This window comes from Capra hircus, chromosome 4 (genome assembly GCF_001704415.2).
Source record: "Capra hircus breed San Clemente chromosome 4, ASM170441v1, whole genome shotgun sequence".
NCBI classification, from domain to species: Eukaryota; Metazoa; Chordata; class Mammalia; order Artiodactyla; family Bovidae; genus Capra; species Capra hircus.
The window spans coordinates 6,980,578-6,994,322 of NC_030811.1; the positions used below are offsets into that span (position 1 = coordinate 6,980,578).

The 13,745-nt window shown below is 40.0% G+C and overlaps 1 protein-coding gene across 2 annotated transcripts in view; it reads left to right on the top strand.

Annotated features, from left to right (window-relative positions):
* LOC102171786 (GTPase IMAP family member 7-like) overlaps nucleotides 1-13,745 on the top strand; it is an 80,567-nt gene that overhangs the window by 56,022 nt on the left and 10,800 nt on the right. The window lies entirely within an intron of this gene.

The following is a 13,745-nucleotide window of genomic DNA, read 5'->3' on the forward strand; positions in this document are numbered from 1 at the left end:
TTTCACATGCATATTCTGGAAGCAAATGTAACTCAAAAGCAACAGGGCAAGCTACAGCTCATCCTTAGTTTGTACCACACACACGTTTATATTCAGAGCCAGACCTTGGTCCTTGGTAAGTTGATGATTTATTTATTCCAGAAAGAAGTTTCGAAGATTAAGAATTTATGCAAAAACACTAAGTGGTTTCTGTTTAGATGTTAGACAAAAAAAACTGCAGATATTTTTCCATCTCCTCTCTTCAACTCCCACTTTTGCTAAGTATTATTTTTACTTTTTCCAGGTGTGGAATATTAACATTCTATTGTGAAACCACCAGTGCTACTGTTTCTATGTTGACTATAGAAATTTGTGAGCTAGCTTGACTCCCTTCCACAGTTCCTCATTTGCAATTTTCTTGGATAACTTAAGAAATTCTTCTTTGTGCTTGGAATGTGATATGTTCCAATGAGAAGAGAATTCAATATTGAATATTTTGTATCAAGTTTCCCAGGAATGAAATGTGCTCTTTTTTCTAGAGTTAGACTTTAGTTTGGGATATTTTTCCCATTTCAGAGAGAAGTTATTAGATTATGCCTTCCTGGTTGTATTTATTGATTTGTTTACTCCAGCAACTCCAGTCCTTTTTAAGTAGAATTTATGGTCGCGTTCTACTCATGTTTTAGTTTTCCTCTAACTGTTGTATCTTCTAGTCTTTCAGATTTGTATCTCTTGTGTTTCTTATTAAGCTTTTCCTATTAATAAGGCATCTATTTTTGACTTATATGTTTTCTGACCCCTTTTCTTCTAACTCTTTGATGGATCCTGTAATGATAATACCTTTTGCCTTCACTTTGTTTCTTCAAGTTTGTAGTTTCGTCTCATTCTTTGTTCTACCATCTCCTCTTGGAACTTTGTGTTTTTGAGTTTGTGTTCTTATTATAATGTTTCATAGTCTAAAACACTATGGAAGTGTTCTCTACTTTTGGTTATGGCCTCTGTGATTTGGTTCCATTTTATGTATCATATACATGTATGTGTAGAGAGATGCATGTGTACACGTGTGTAGGTGTACACATACATTTTGCTTAACTTCTTTCTTCCTTTTTCATTTTTTGAGTGGCGTTTGCCCAGTTGATGCATTGGGATTTTTTTTTTTTCATCATGATAACTTTCTGTTTTCTATTAGCCAAAAAGTTCATTGGAGGGTTTCCATACTTACAGAAAAACCCAAACAAACTTCTTTGCCAACCCAATATTACATAGTATTGTGATCTGTTTGTCTCACAGACCTATGGTTTTATAGTCATTCCTATAACTATTATATAAACCATCATGGTTTAAGATGAGATCTAACCACAAAATAGTCTGGAGGTGCCTCAAAAACTTAAAATTAGAAGTACTATATGATAAAACAGTTCCACTCCTGGGCATTTATCAAAAAAATTGAAACCAGGATCTTGAAGAAATATTAGCACTTCCATGTTCATTGCAGCACTATTCCAAGTGGGTGGCTTGGAATACTAGCCAAGAACTAGCCAATACTAGCCAATAGGTGGAAAACCTGAATGTCCATTGACAGATGAGTGGATTAAAGGTGTGGTATTGACAGGGCTGTGGAGTATTATTCAGGCCTTAAAAAGAGGAAAATCATGCCATTATGAGACAATATGGATGAAATGGTGAGAACATTATTCTTTAGTTGAATAAACCAGTCACAGAAATACAAATACTGTATGATTCCACTTATATACAAAATAGGCAAAGTCACAGAATCAGTGAGTGGAATGGTGGTTGGCAGAGGCTGGGGGGATGGGTAATGTACTGTACCCTTACTTTTTTTTGTTAGGAGGGCTGACCCTTGTCTTAACAGTGAACTTTCTAGCCAGTGTCTGTTGTGATAACATTACCTAAAAACCTGTTGTTTTCCTTTAAGACATGTTAGTGACCCCACAGCAGACCCTCAGAACTGGAAGACAATTTAAACAACATTCCATTAAACCTATTCTAACTCCCTTTACACTGAAAAATAACCAAATTCCAGAGAACAACTGACTCTCCAAGGCTCATAGAGGTTGACAAGAAAGGATTAGAACCTTCCCTACTGACTTCGTGTTCGATTCACCCAACACTTCACAAGAAATGCTGTATCCCTCAAGGCGCATGTATGGGATGAAGGAGGTGTGGCTATAGGGAGCAGATGAGCTACTCTGAAGAAAGAGTATAACCTGTAAACTGCAGCTGGATCATTAAACTACAATGTTTTCTAATCTGTCACTGTTAGGTTTCAGTCCACAGTTTTCTTGTATCAATATTTCAATGCATTTAGCAGCACTGCCTGCTTATTGAGTGGCTGCCATTCCCTAGAGATCTTTGTAGAAATCATTCTACAAAAGCCTCATGACAAGCCTGCAAGATTGGTATTATTGTCCCTTTTCATTGAAAAGGGAACTGAACCTTGGGGAGCTGAAGGAATTTTCTAGAAGTGGTGGATCTGGGTTCATGGCGTAAGTCACTTCTTTTCTGAAGCACTGGGTTTTTTTCACTTTACAGCCTTTCTTTCAGCTGGGGGTGCTTGACATCTTAAAACCACTGGAGAAACTTTTTTTAATGATTTTTTTCCCCAACTATGTCTCCCATGTTTGGCTTCCCGATATTGGACAGAGACTAAAAAAGATCTGTGAAATCTGAAACCATCCTCCTTGCCTTCCCTAATTGCAGGCCTGCTACTCATCCACCATTTGGGAAAGAGAGTAAACTATTTTCCCCTCATCTACCTTTGACCTGGTATAAACTACAGAATGGGTAGGGCTGAGAAGGAACCTAGGAGAGGCTTTAGTGTTGTAGTGGTTAAGAATGAGCATGGTAGTCAGACGTACTTTGAACTGCATCACTGTTTGGCCCAATACGATGACCTTGGGCATGTTTCTCAGTATTTGAACCACAGTTTTCTTGCTTATAACATCAGAATAATAGTACCTTCATTATAGAGTATTTATAAGGAATAAATATTCCTGTGAAAAATGCATAACAGAGTATCTAGAATATAATATATATTAATAGTAGTTACAAAGGCATACATACATGTTAAATCTTTTACTGAAGAACATTTCAGACATTTACAAAGGAATAGTATAAAACCCCCCATATATCCATCATCAAGCTTTGACAGTTATCAACTCCTGACCATTCATGTTTCATGTTTATTTCAACATACTTCCCATTCCAACCCTGGGTTATTTTGAGGTAAATAATAGATATTGTATCATTTTACCTGTAAATATTTTAGGATGCATATTTAAAACAAAAAGATTTAAAAATATAACTACAAATTCAAAGGTAGTATAAATTTTTTATTTTGTCAACTATCCTTTCATTAAGTTTCATGGGTTATCTCATGATTTATTTACAGTTTAGTTTGTTTGCATCAAGATGCAAATAAAAGTTGAATAAGATGACCCTAGGTCACTTTATGTATTTCCTGCCTCAGACTTTGAATCAGTCATTTCTTCAACCAGTCATTTTGGCTTGTTTTTTTTCAGCAGTAGCTGGTCCTAAAGACTATAATCTGGACTGGTCTAACTAGAACATCAAAGGTATTCTTCTTTCCTGTTATATTATTTTAATTGCAACCATTTTTTTTTTTTTCCTTAGGATTTCTTGTCTCTGCCTATATGGCCCATCTGCTCTTACATTAGAGCCCTAAATTATTCATCTTAAAAGTGAAGCCACTCAGTCATATCAGACTCTTTGTGACCCCATGGACTGTAGCCTACTGGCGGCTCTGTCCGTGAGATTTTCCAGGCAAGGGTACTGGAGTTGGTTGCCATTTTCCTTCTCCAAAAAGTGAAAGTGAAGTCACTCAGTCTTGTCGGACAATATTCATCTTAGTTGTTTTAAATTCCTGATCTAATCATTCCAAGATCCCTCTGTGGACAAAGAAATCTTGCCTGCCATCTCAATAAGCAATGAATGTTGCCCACCATCAGGTCATCAGCATTGCAGCCTCTGATAGTGTGCCCTGAGGGGAATTCAGAATGGAAAAAAGGATACTAATGGAAAAAAGATAGCTAACATGGATATCAAAGGAGTAGTTTCAATGAGCCCAGAGTCTTGCATCTTCCCATATGTGCAAAAGCACTACAATCATTAACTTGAGTGCCTGTTTTTTTTGTGATGAGAGGTGATATTTTGATGTTTGACCATGCATTTTATTTTCTTGTTTTGTTTTCAAAAAGACTCCTGTATATCCTGTCTCCTCCACTACCTCTTTGGAACATTTCCTCAGAGTCATCTGAGAGAGTGTCTCCCAAGCGATAGTCCTCAGTAATTCCTCAAATACAACACTTTTTTCTCAACTTTTAGGTTGTACGTTTTTGTTGAGTCGATGCCTACCATGTCTGGTTCTAATGCTTGCTTTGTCTTCTCAAATTATTATTATTTTTTTTTTCTCTTTAGTATGTCTGCTCGTTTTTCTCACTAGCTGGACATGATGTACTGGATAAACAGAACTGCTGCTGTAAGAAGACTTTAGTAATGTGGTGACAGGGTTGGGGAGGGGACATAGTCTTTTGTACTACGAGCACATCTCTGCTCTAGTGAGCCTTTGCCTCTGGACTGTGAGCTTCACAAGTGTTTTTCTCCCCCACCCCAGGTGGGACAGGAGAGTTTGAGTGGACTGGAAGTGGGTATTTCCCTTTTCCTATGTGAGTGGCTTAGAGCTGACTGTAGTTGTATATTTTTCTTCGTCCAAGTGAGTTCAGTTTTGTTCAGTTCAGTCGCTCAGTGGTGTCCATCTTTTTGCGACACCATGGATTGCAGCATGCCAGGCTTCCCTGTCCATCAACAACTCCCAGAGATTATGAAAACTCATGTCCATTGAGTCAGTGATGCCATCCAACCATCTCATCCTCTGTCATCCACTTCTCCTCCCACCTTCAATCTTTCCCAGCATCAGGGTCTTTACAAATGAGTCAGCTCTTTGAATCAGGTGGCCAATGTATTGGAGTTTCAGCTTCAACATCAGGCTTTCCAATGAATATTCAGAACTGATTTCTTTCAGGATGGACTGGTTGGATCTCCTTGCTGTCCAAGGGACTCTGAAGAGTCTTCTCCAACACCGCAGTTCAAAAGCATCAATTCTTTGGTGCTAAGCCTTCATGATGGTTCAGCTCTCACATCCATACATGAGTGCTGGAAAAACCATAGCCTTGACTAGATGGAATATTTTTGGCAAAGTAATGTTTCTGCTTTTCAATATGCCATCTAGGTTGGTCATAACTTTTCTTCCAAGGAGTTACTGTCTTTTAATTTCATGACTGCAATCACCATCTGCAATAATTTCAGAGCCCCAGAAAATAAAGTCTCTCACTGTTTCCACTGTTTCCCAATCTATTTGCTATGAAGTGATGGGACCAGATGCCATGATCTTAGTCTTCTGAATGTTGAGTTTTAAGTCAACTTTTTCACTCTCTTCTTTCACTTTCATCAAGAGGCTTTTTAGTTCTTCTTCACTTTCTGCCATAGGGTGGTGTCATCTCCATACCTGAGGTTATCGATATTTCTCCCAGCAACCTTGATTCCAGCCTGTGTTCCATCCAGCCAGTGTTTCTCATGATGTATTCTGCATAGAAGTTAAGTGAGCAGGGTGACAATATACAGCCCGACATACTCCTTTCCCAATCTGGAAAGAGTTTGTTGTTTCATGTCCAGTTCTAATTGCTGCTTCCTGATCTGCATACAGATTTCTCAAGAGGCAGGTCAGGTAGTCTGGCATTCCCATCTCTTGAAGAATTGTCCACAGTATGTTGTGATCCACAGAGTTAAAGGCTTTGGCATAGTCAATAAAGCAGAAATAGATATTTTTCTGGAACTCCCTTGCTTTATTTATCTGTGATCCAGCAGATGTTTGTAATTTGATCTCTGGTTCCTCTTCCTTTTCTAAATCCAGCTTGACATCTAGAAGTTCATGGTTCATGTACTATTGAAGCATAGCTTGAAGAATTTTGAGCATAACTTTGCTAGCATGTGAAATGAGTACAATTATGCTGTACTTTGAGCATTCTTTGGCATTGCCTTTCTTTGAAATTGGATTGAAAACTGACCTTCTCTAGTCCTGTGGCCACTGCTGAGTTTTTGCTGGCATGTTGAGTGCAGCACTTTCACGGCATCATCTTTCAGGATTTGAAAGAGTTCAACTGAAATTCCATCACCTCCACTAGCTTTGTTCATAGTGATGCTTCCTAAGGCCCACTCGACTTCACATTCCAGGATGTCTGGCTCTAGGTGAGTGATCACACCATCGTGATTATCTGGGTCATGAAGATCTTTTTTGTACAGTTCTTCTGTGTATTCTTGCCACCTCTTCTTAATATCTTCTGCTTCTGTTAGGTCCAGACCATTTCTGTCCTTTATTGAGACCATCTTTGCATGAAATGTTCCCTTGGTATCTCCAATATTCTTGAAGAGATCTCTAGTCTTTCCCATTCTGTTCTTTTCCTCTATTTCTTTGCGCTGATCACTGAAGAAGGCTTTTTTTTTAAAATCTCTTCTTGCTATTCTTTGGAACTCTGCATTCAAATGGGATATCTTTCCTTTCCTCCTTTGCTTTTCATTTCTCTTCTTTTTCACAGCTATTTTTAAGACCCCCTCAGACATCCATTTTGCTTTTTTGAATTTCTTTTTCTTGGAGATAGTCTTGATACCTGTCTCCTATACAATGTCATGAACCTCCATCCATAGTTCTTCAGGCACTCTGTTTATCAGATCTAATTCCTTGAATCTATTTGTCACTTCCACTGTATAATCACAAGGGATTTAATTTAGGTCATACCTGAATGGTCTAATGGTTTTCTCTACTTTCTTCAATTTAAGTCTGAATTTGGCAATAAGGAGTTCATGATCTGAGCCACGGTCAGCTCCTGGTCTTGTTTTTGTTGACTGTATAGAGCTTCTCCATCTTTGGCGGCAAAGAATATAAGCAATCTAATTTTGGTATTGATCATCTGGTGATGTCCATGTGTAGAGTCTTCTCTTGTGTTATTGGAAGAGGATGTTTGCTATGACCAGAGTGTTCTTTTGGCAAAACTTTACTACCCTTTGCCCTGCTTCATACTGTACTCCAAGGCCAAATTTTCCTGTTACTCCAGGTGTTTCTTGACTTCCTACTTTTGCATTCCAGTCCCCTATAACAAAGAGGACATCTATTTTGGTGTTAGTTCTAGAAGGTCTTGCAGGTCTTCATAGAACCATTCAACTTCACCTTCTTCAGCATTACTGGTTGGGGCATAGACTTGGATTACTGTGATATTGAATGGTTTGCCTTGGAAATGAACAGAGATCATTCTGTCATTTTTGAGACTGTACCCAAGTACTGCATTTTGGACTCTTTTGTTGAGTATAAGGGCTATTCCATTTCTTCTAAGGAATTCCTGCCCGCAGTAGTAGCTATAATGGTCATCTCAGTTAAATTCACCTATTCTGGTGGCTCAGACGTTAAGGCATCTGCCCACAATATGGGAGACCTGGGTTCAATCCCTGTGTCAGGAAGATCTCCTGGAGAAGGAAATGGAAATCCATTCCAGTATTCTTGCCTGGAAAGTCCCATGGATGAAAGAACCTTGTAGGCTTGTAGTCTACAGGGTTGCAAAGAGTCAGACATGACTGAGCGACTTCACTTTCACTTTCTTTCAGTCCATTTTCTTTCTTTTTTAAAAAAAATTTTTGTTTTTACTTTATTTTTCTTTACAATACTATATTGGTTTTGCCATACATTGACGTGAATCCACCAAAGGTGTACATGAGTTCCCAATCCTGAACTCCCCTCCTACCTCCCACCCCACATCATCTCTCTGGATCATCCGTGTGCACCAGCCCCAAGCATCCTGTATCCTGCATCACACATAGACTGGTGATTCGTTTCTTACATGATAGTATACATGTTTCAATACCATTCTCCCAAATCACTCCACCATCTCCCTCTCCCACAGTCAAAAAGTCCATTCTATACATCTGTGTCTCTTTTGCTATCTCGCATACAGGTTTATCATTACCATTTTTCTAAATTCCATATATATGTGTTAGTATACTGTATTGGTGTTTTTCTTTCTGGCTTACTTCACTCTGTATAATAGGCTCCAGTTTCATCCACCTCATTAGAACTGATTCAAATGTATTATTTTTAATGGCTGAGTAATACTCCATTGTGTATATGTACCACAGCTTTCTTATCCATTCATCTGCTGATGGACATCTAGGTTGTTTCCATGTCCTGGTTATTATAAACAGTGCTGTAATGAACATTGGGGTACATGTGTCTCTTTCAATTCTGGTTTCCTTGGTGTGTATACCCAGCAGTGGGATTGCTGGGTCATAAGGCAATTCTATTTGAAATTTTTTAAAGGAATCGCCACACTGTTCTCCATAGTGGCTGTACTAGTTTACATTCCCACCAACAGTGTCAGGGGGTTCCCTTTTCTCCACACCCTCTCCAGCATTTATTGCTTGTAGGGTTTTGGATAGCAGCCATTCTGACTGGTGTGAGATGGTACCTCATGGTGGTTTTGATTTGTATTTCTCTGATAATGAGTGATGTTGAGCATCTTTTCATGTGTTTGTTAGCCATCCATATGTCTTCTTTGGAGAAATGTCTATTTAGTTCTTTGGCCCATTTTTTGATTGGGTCGTTTATTTTTCTGGAATTGAGCTGCATGTGTTGCTTGTATATTTTTGAGATTAGTTGTTTGTGAGTTGCTTCATTTGCTATTATTTTCTCCCATTCTGAAGGCTGTCTTTTCATCTTGCTTATAGTTTCCTTTGTTGTCCAGGAGGTTTTAATTTTAATTAGATCCCATTTGTTTATTTTTGCTTTTATTTCCAGTATTCTGGGAGGTGGATCATAGAGGCTCCTGCTGTGATTTATGTTGGAGAGCGTTTTGCCTATGTTCTCCTCTAGGAGTTTTATAGTTTCTGGTCTTACTTTTAGATCTTTAATCCATTTTGAGTTTATTTTTGTGTATGGTGTTAGAAAGTGATCTAGTTTCATTCTTTTACAAGTAGTTGACCAGTTTTCCCAGCACCACTTGTTAAAGAGATTGTCTTTACTCCATTGTATATTCTTGCCTCCTTTGTCGAAGATAAGGTGTCCATAGGTGTGTGGATTTATCTCTGGGCTTTCTATTTTGTTCCATTGATCTATATTTCTGTCTTTGTGCCGTACCATACAGTCAGTCCGTTTTATTTCACTGATTCCTAAAATGTCGACATTCACTCTTGTCATCGCCTGTTTGACCACTTTCAATTCCTCTTGATTCATGGACATAGCATTCCACGTTCCTATGCAATATTGCTCGTAACAGCATCAGACCTTGCTTCTATCACCAGTCACATCCACAACTGGTTGTTGTTTTTGCTTTGACTCCATCTCTTCATTCTTTCTGGAGTTATTTCTCCACTGATCTCCAATAGCATATTGGGAACCTACCAACCTGGGAGGTCATCGTTCAGTGTCCTATCTTTTTGTCTTTTCATAATGTTCATGGGGTTCTCAAGGCAAGAATACAGAAGTGGTTTGCCATTCCCTTCACCAGTGGACCACATTTTGTCAGGACTCTCCACCGTGACTTGTCTGTCTTGAGTGGCCTTACATGGCATGGTTCATAGTTTCATTGAGTTAGATGGGGCTGTGGTCCACGTGATCAGATTGGTTAGTTTTCATTCTGTCTGCCCTCTGATGGAAAAGGATAAGAAGCTTATGGAAGTTTCCTGATGGGATAGACTGACTATGAGGGTGGGAACTGGGTCTTGTTCTGATGGGCAGGGCCATGCTCAGGAAATCTTTAATCCAATTTTCTGTTGATGTGTGGAACTGTGTTCCCTCCCTGCTATTTACCTGGAGCCAAACTATGGTGCAGCCATGAAGAGATACCCCACGCCCAAGGTAAGAGAAACCCAAGTAAGATGGTAGGAATTGCAAGAGGGCATCAAAAGGCAAACACACTGAAACCATACTCACAGAAAACTAGTCAATCTAATCACACTAGGACCACAGCCTTGTCTAACTCAGTGAAGCTAATCCATGCCTACGGGGCAACCCAAGATGGGCGGGTCATCGTGGAGAGGTCTGACAGAATGTGGTCCACTGGAGAAGGGAATGGCAAACCACTTCAGTGTTCTTGCCTTGAGAACCCCATGAACAGTATGAAAAGGCAAAATGATAAGATATTGAAAGAGGTACTCCCCAGGTCAGTAAGTGCCCAATATGCTACTGGAGGTCAGTGGAGAAATAACTCCAGAATGAAGGATTGGAGCCAAAGCAAAAACAATACCCCACTGTGGATGTGACTGGTGATAGAAGCAAGGTCCAATGCTGTAAAGAGCAATATTGTATAGGAACTTGGAATGTCAGGTCCATGAATCAAGGCAAATTGGAAGTGGTCAAACAAGAGATGGCAAGGGTGAACTTCAACATTCTAGGAATCAGCGAACTAAAATGGACTGGAATGGGTGAATTTCACTCAGATGACCATTACATCTACTACTGCGGGCAGGAATCCCTCAGAAGAAATGGAGTAGCCATCATGGTCAACAAAAGAGTCTGAAATGCAGTACTTGGATGCAATCTCAAAAATGACAGAATGATCCCTGTTCGTTTCCAAAGCAAACCATTCAGTATCACAGTAATCCAAGTCTATGCCCCAACCAGTAACACTGAAGAAGCTGAAGTTGAATGGTTCTATGAAGACCTACAATACCTTTTAGAGCTAACACCCAAAAAAGATGTCCTTTTCATTATAGGGGACTGGAATTCAAAAGTAGAAAGTCAAGAAACACCTGGAGTAACAGGCAAATTTGACCTTGGAATGCAGAATGAAGCAGGGAAAAGACTAATAGAGCTGTGCCAAGAAAATGCACTGGTCATAGCAAACACCCTCTTCCAACAACACAAGAGAAGACTCTACACATGGACATCACCAGATGGTCAACATCAAAATCAGATTGATTATATTCTCTACAGCCAAAGATGGAGAAGCTCTATACAGTCAACAAAAACAAGACCAGGAGCTGACTGCGGCTCAGATCATGAACTCCTTATTACCTAATTCAGACTCAAATTGAAGAAAGCAGGGAAAACTGCTAGACCATTCAGGTATGACCTAAATCATATCCCTTATGACTATACAGTGGACATAAGAAATAAATTTAAGGGCCTAAATCTGATAGATAGAGTGCCTGATGAACTATGGAATGAGGTTCGTGACATTGTACAGGAGACAGGGATCAAGACCATCCCCATGGAAAATAAATGCAAAAAAAGCAAAATGGCTCTTGGGGGAAGCCTTACAAATAGCTGTGAAAAGAAGAGAACCAAAAAGCCAAGGAGAAAAGGAAAGATATAAGCCTCTGAAGGCAGAGTTCCAAAGAATAGCAAGAAGAGATAAGAAAGTCTTCCTCAGTGATCAATGCAAAGAAATAGAGGAAAAGAACAGAATGGGAAAGACTAGAGATCTCTTCAAGAAAATTAGATACCAAGGGAACATTTCATGCAGAGATGGGTTCGATAAAGGACAGAAATGGTATGGACAGAAATGGTATGGACCTAACAGAAGCAGAAGATATTAAGAAGAGGTGGCAAGAATACACAGAAGAAATGTACAAAATAGATCTTCATGACCCGGATAATCACGATGGTGTGATCACTCACCTAGAGCCAGACATCCTGGAATGTAAAGTCAAGTGGGCCTTAGAATTTATTACTACAAACAAAGCTGTAGAGGTGATGGAATTCCCGTTGAGCTATTCCAAATCCTGAAAGATGATGCTGTGAAAGTGCTGCACTCAATATGCCAGCAAATTTGGAAAACTCAGCAGTGGTCACAGGACTGGGAAAGGTCGCTTTTCATTCCAATCCCAAAGAACGGCAATGCCAAAGAATGCTCAAACTACTACTGCACAATTGCACTCATCTCACATGCTAGTAAAATAATGCTCAAAATTCTTCAAGCCAGGCTTCAGCAATACGTCAACCCTGAAATTCCTGATGTTCAAGCTGGTTTTAGAAAAGGCAGAGGAACCAGAGATCAAATTGCCAACATCCGCTGGATCATGCAAAAAGCAAAAGAGTTCCAGAAAAACATCTATTTCTGCTTTATGGACTATGCCAAAGCTTTTGACTGTGTGGATCACAATAAACTGTGGAAAATTCTGAGAGAGATGGGAATACCAGACCACCTAACCTGCCTCTTGAGAAATCTGTATGCAAGCCAGGAAGTAACAATTAGGACTGGACATGAAACAACAGACTGGTTCCAAACAGGAAAAGGAGTACGTCAAGGCTGTATATTGTCACCCTGCTTATCTAACTTCAATGCAGAGTACATCATGAGAAACGCTGAACTGGAAGAAACACGAGCTGGAATCAAGATTGCCGGGAGAAATATCAATAACCTCAGATATGCAGATGACCCCACCCTTTTGGCAGAAAGTGAAGAGGAACTCAAAAGCCTCTTGATGAAAGTGAAAGAGGAGAGTGAAAAAGTTGGCTTAAGGTCAACATTCAGAAAACGAAGATCATGGCATCTGGTCCCATCACTTCATGGAAAATAGATGAGGAAACAGTGGAAACATTGTCAGACTTTATTTTGGGGGGCTCCAAAATCACTGCAGATGGTGACTGCAGCCATGAAATTAAAAGACGCTTACTCCTTGGAAGAAAAGTTATGAGCAACCTAGATAGAATATTCAAAAGCAGAGACATTACTTTGCTGACTAAGGTCTGTCTAGTCAAGGCTATGTTTTTTTCCAGTAGTCAAGGCTATGGTTTTTCCTGTGGTCATGTATGGATGTGAGAGTTGGACTGTGAAGAAGTCTGAGGGCTGAAGAATTGATGCTTTTGAACTGTGGTGTTGGAGAAGACTCTTAAGAGTCCATTACTGCAAGGAGATCCAACCAGTCCATTCTGAAGGAGATCAACCCTGGGATTTCTTTGGAAGGAATGATGCTAAAGCTGAAACTCTGGTACCTTGGCCACCTCATGCGAAGAGTTGACTCATTGGAAAAAGACTCTGATGCTGGGAAGGATTGGGGGCAGGAGGAGAAGGGGATGACCAAGGATGAGATGGCTGGATGGCATCACTGACTCGATGGACGTGAGTCTGAGTGAACTCCGGGAGTTGGTGATGGACAGGGAGGCCTGGCCGTACTGCGATTCATGGGGTCGCAAAGAGTCGAACACGACTGACCGACTGAACTGAACTGATCTGAATCTATGGTGGAGGTAACGAAGATAATGGCGACCTCCTTTAAAAGATGCTATTCATTTACATGCAGTACAGTGCCCCCAACCCTACAGCAGGCCACCACTGACCCACACCTCAGCTGGAGACTCCTGGACATGTCTTGGTCAGTCTTTTGTGGGGTCACTGCTCATTTCTCTAGCATCCTGGTGCATACAAGTTTCTGTTTCTACCCTCCAAGAGTATATTTCTCAGTCCTGTGTAAGTTCTGGCAGCTCTGTGTTGTGGTTAGTGGTGAGTTAGGCTCTGATAAAACCCCAGAGGGTCAGACTCTTGTTAACTGCTTTCCTCTGAAGGCACTTTTGAGAAGAACAAGATACCATGTCCTGTATCAAAGTGGTTTCTTTTCCCCTCCCCTGCAGGAAGCACCAGGGAATTTTTTGGATATGTACTATAAGAACCTGGTGGCACTTCCAGGATTAAAACACACAAAAGTGTGGGGTCACTCTATGAATGGGTCATCCTGCCTGTCAA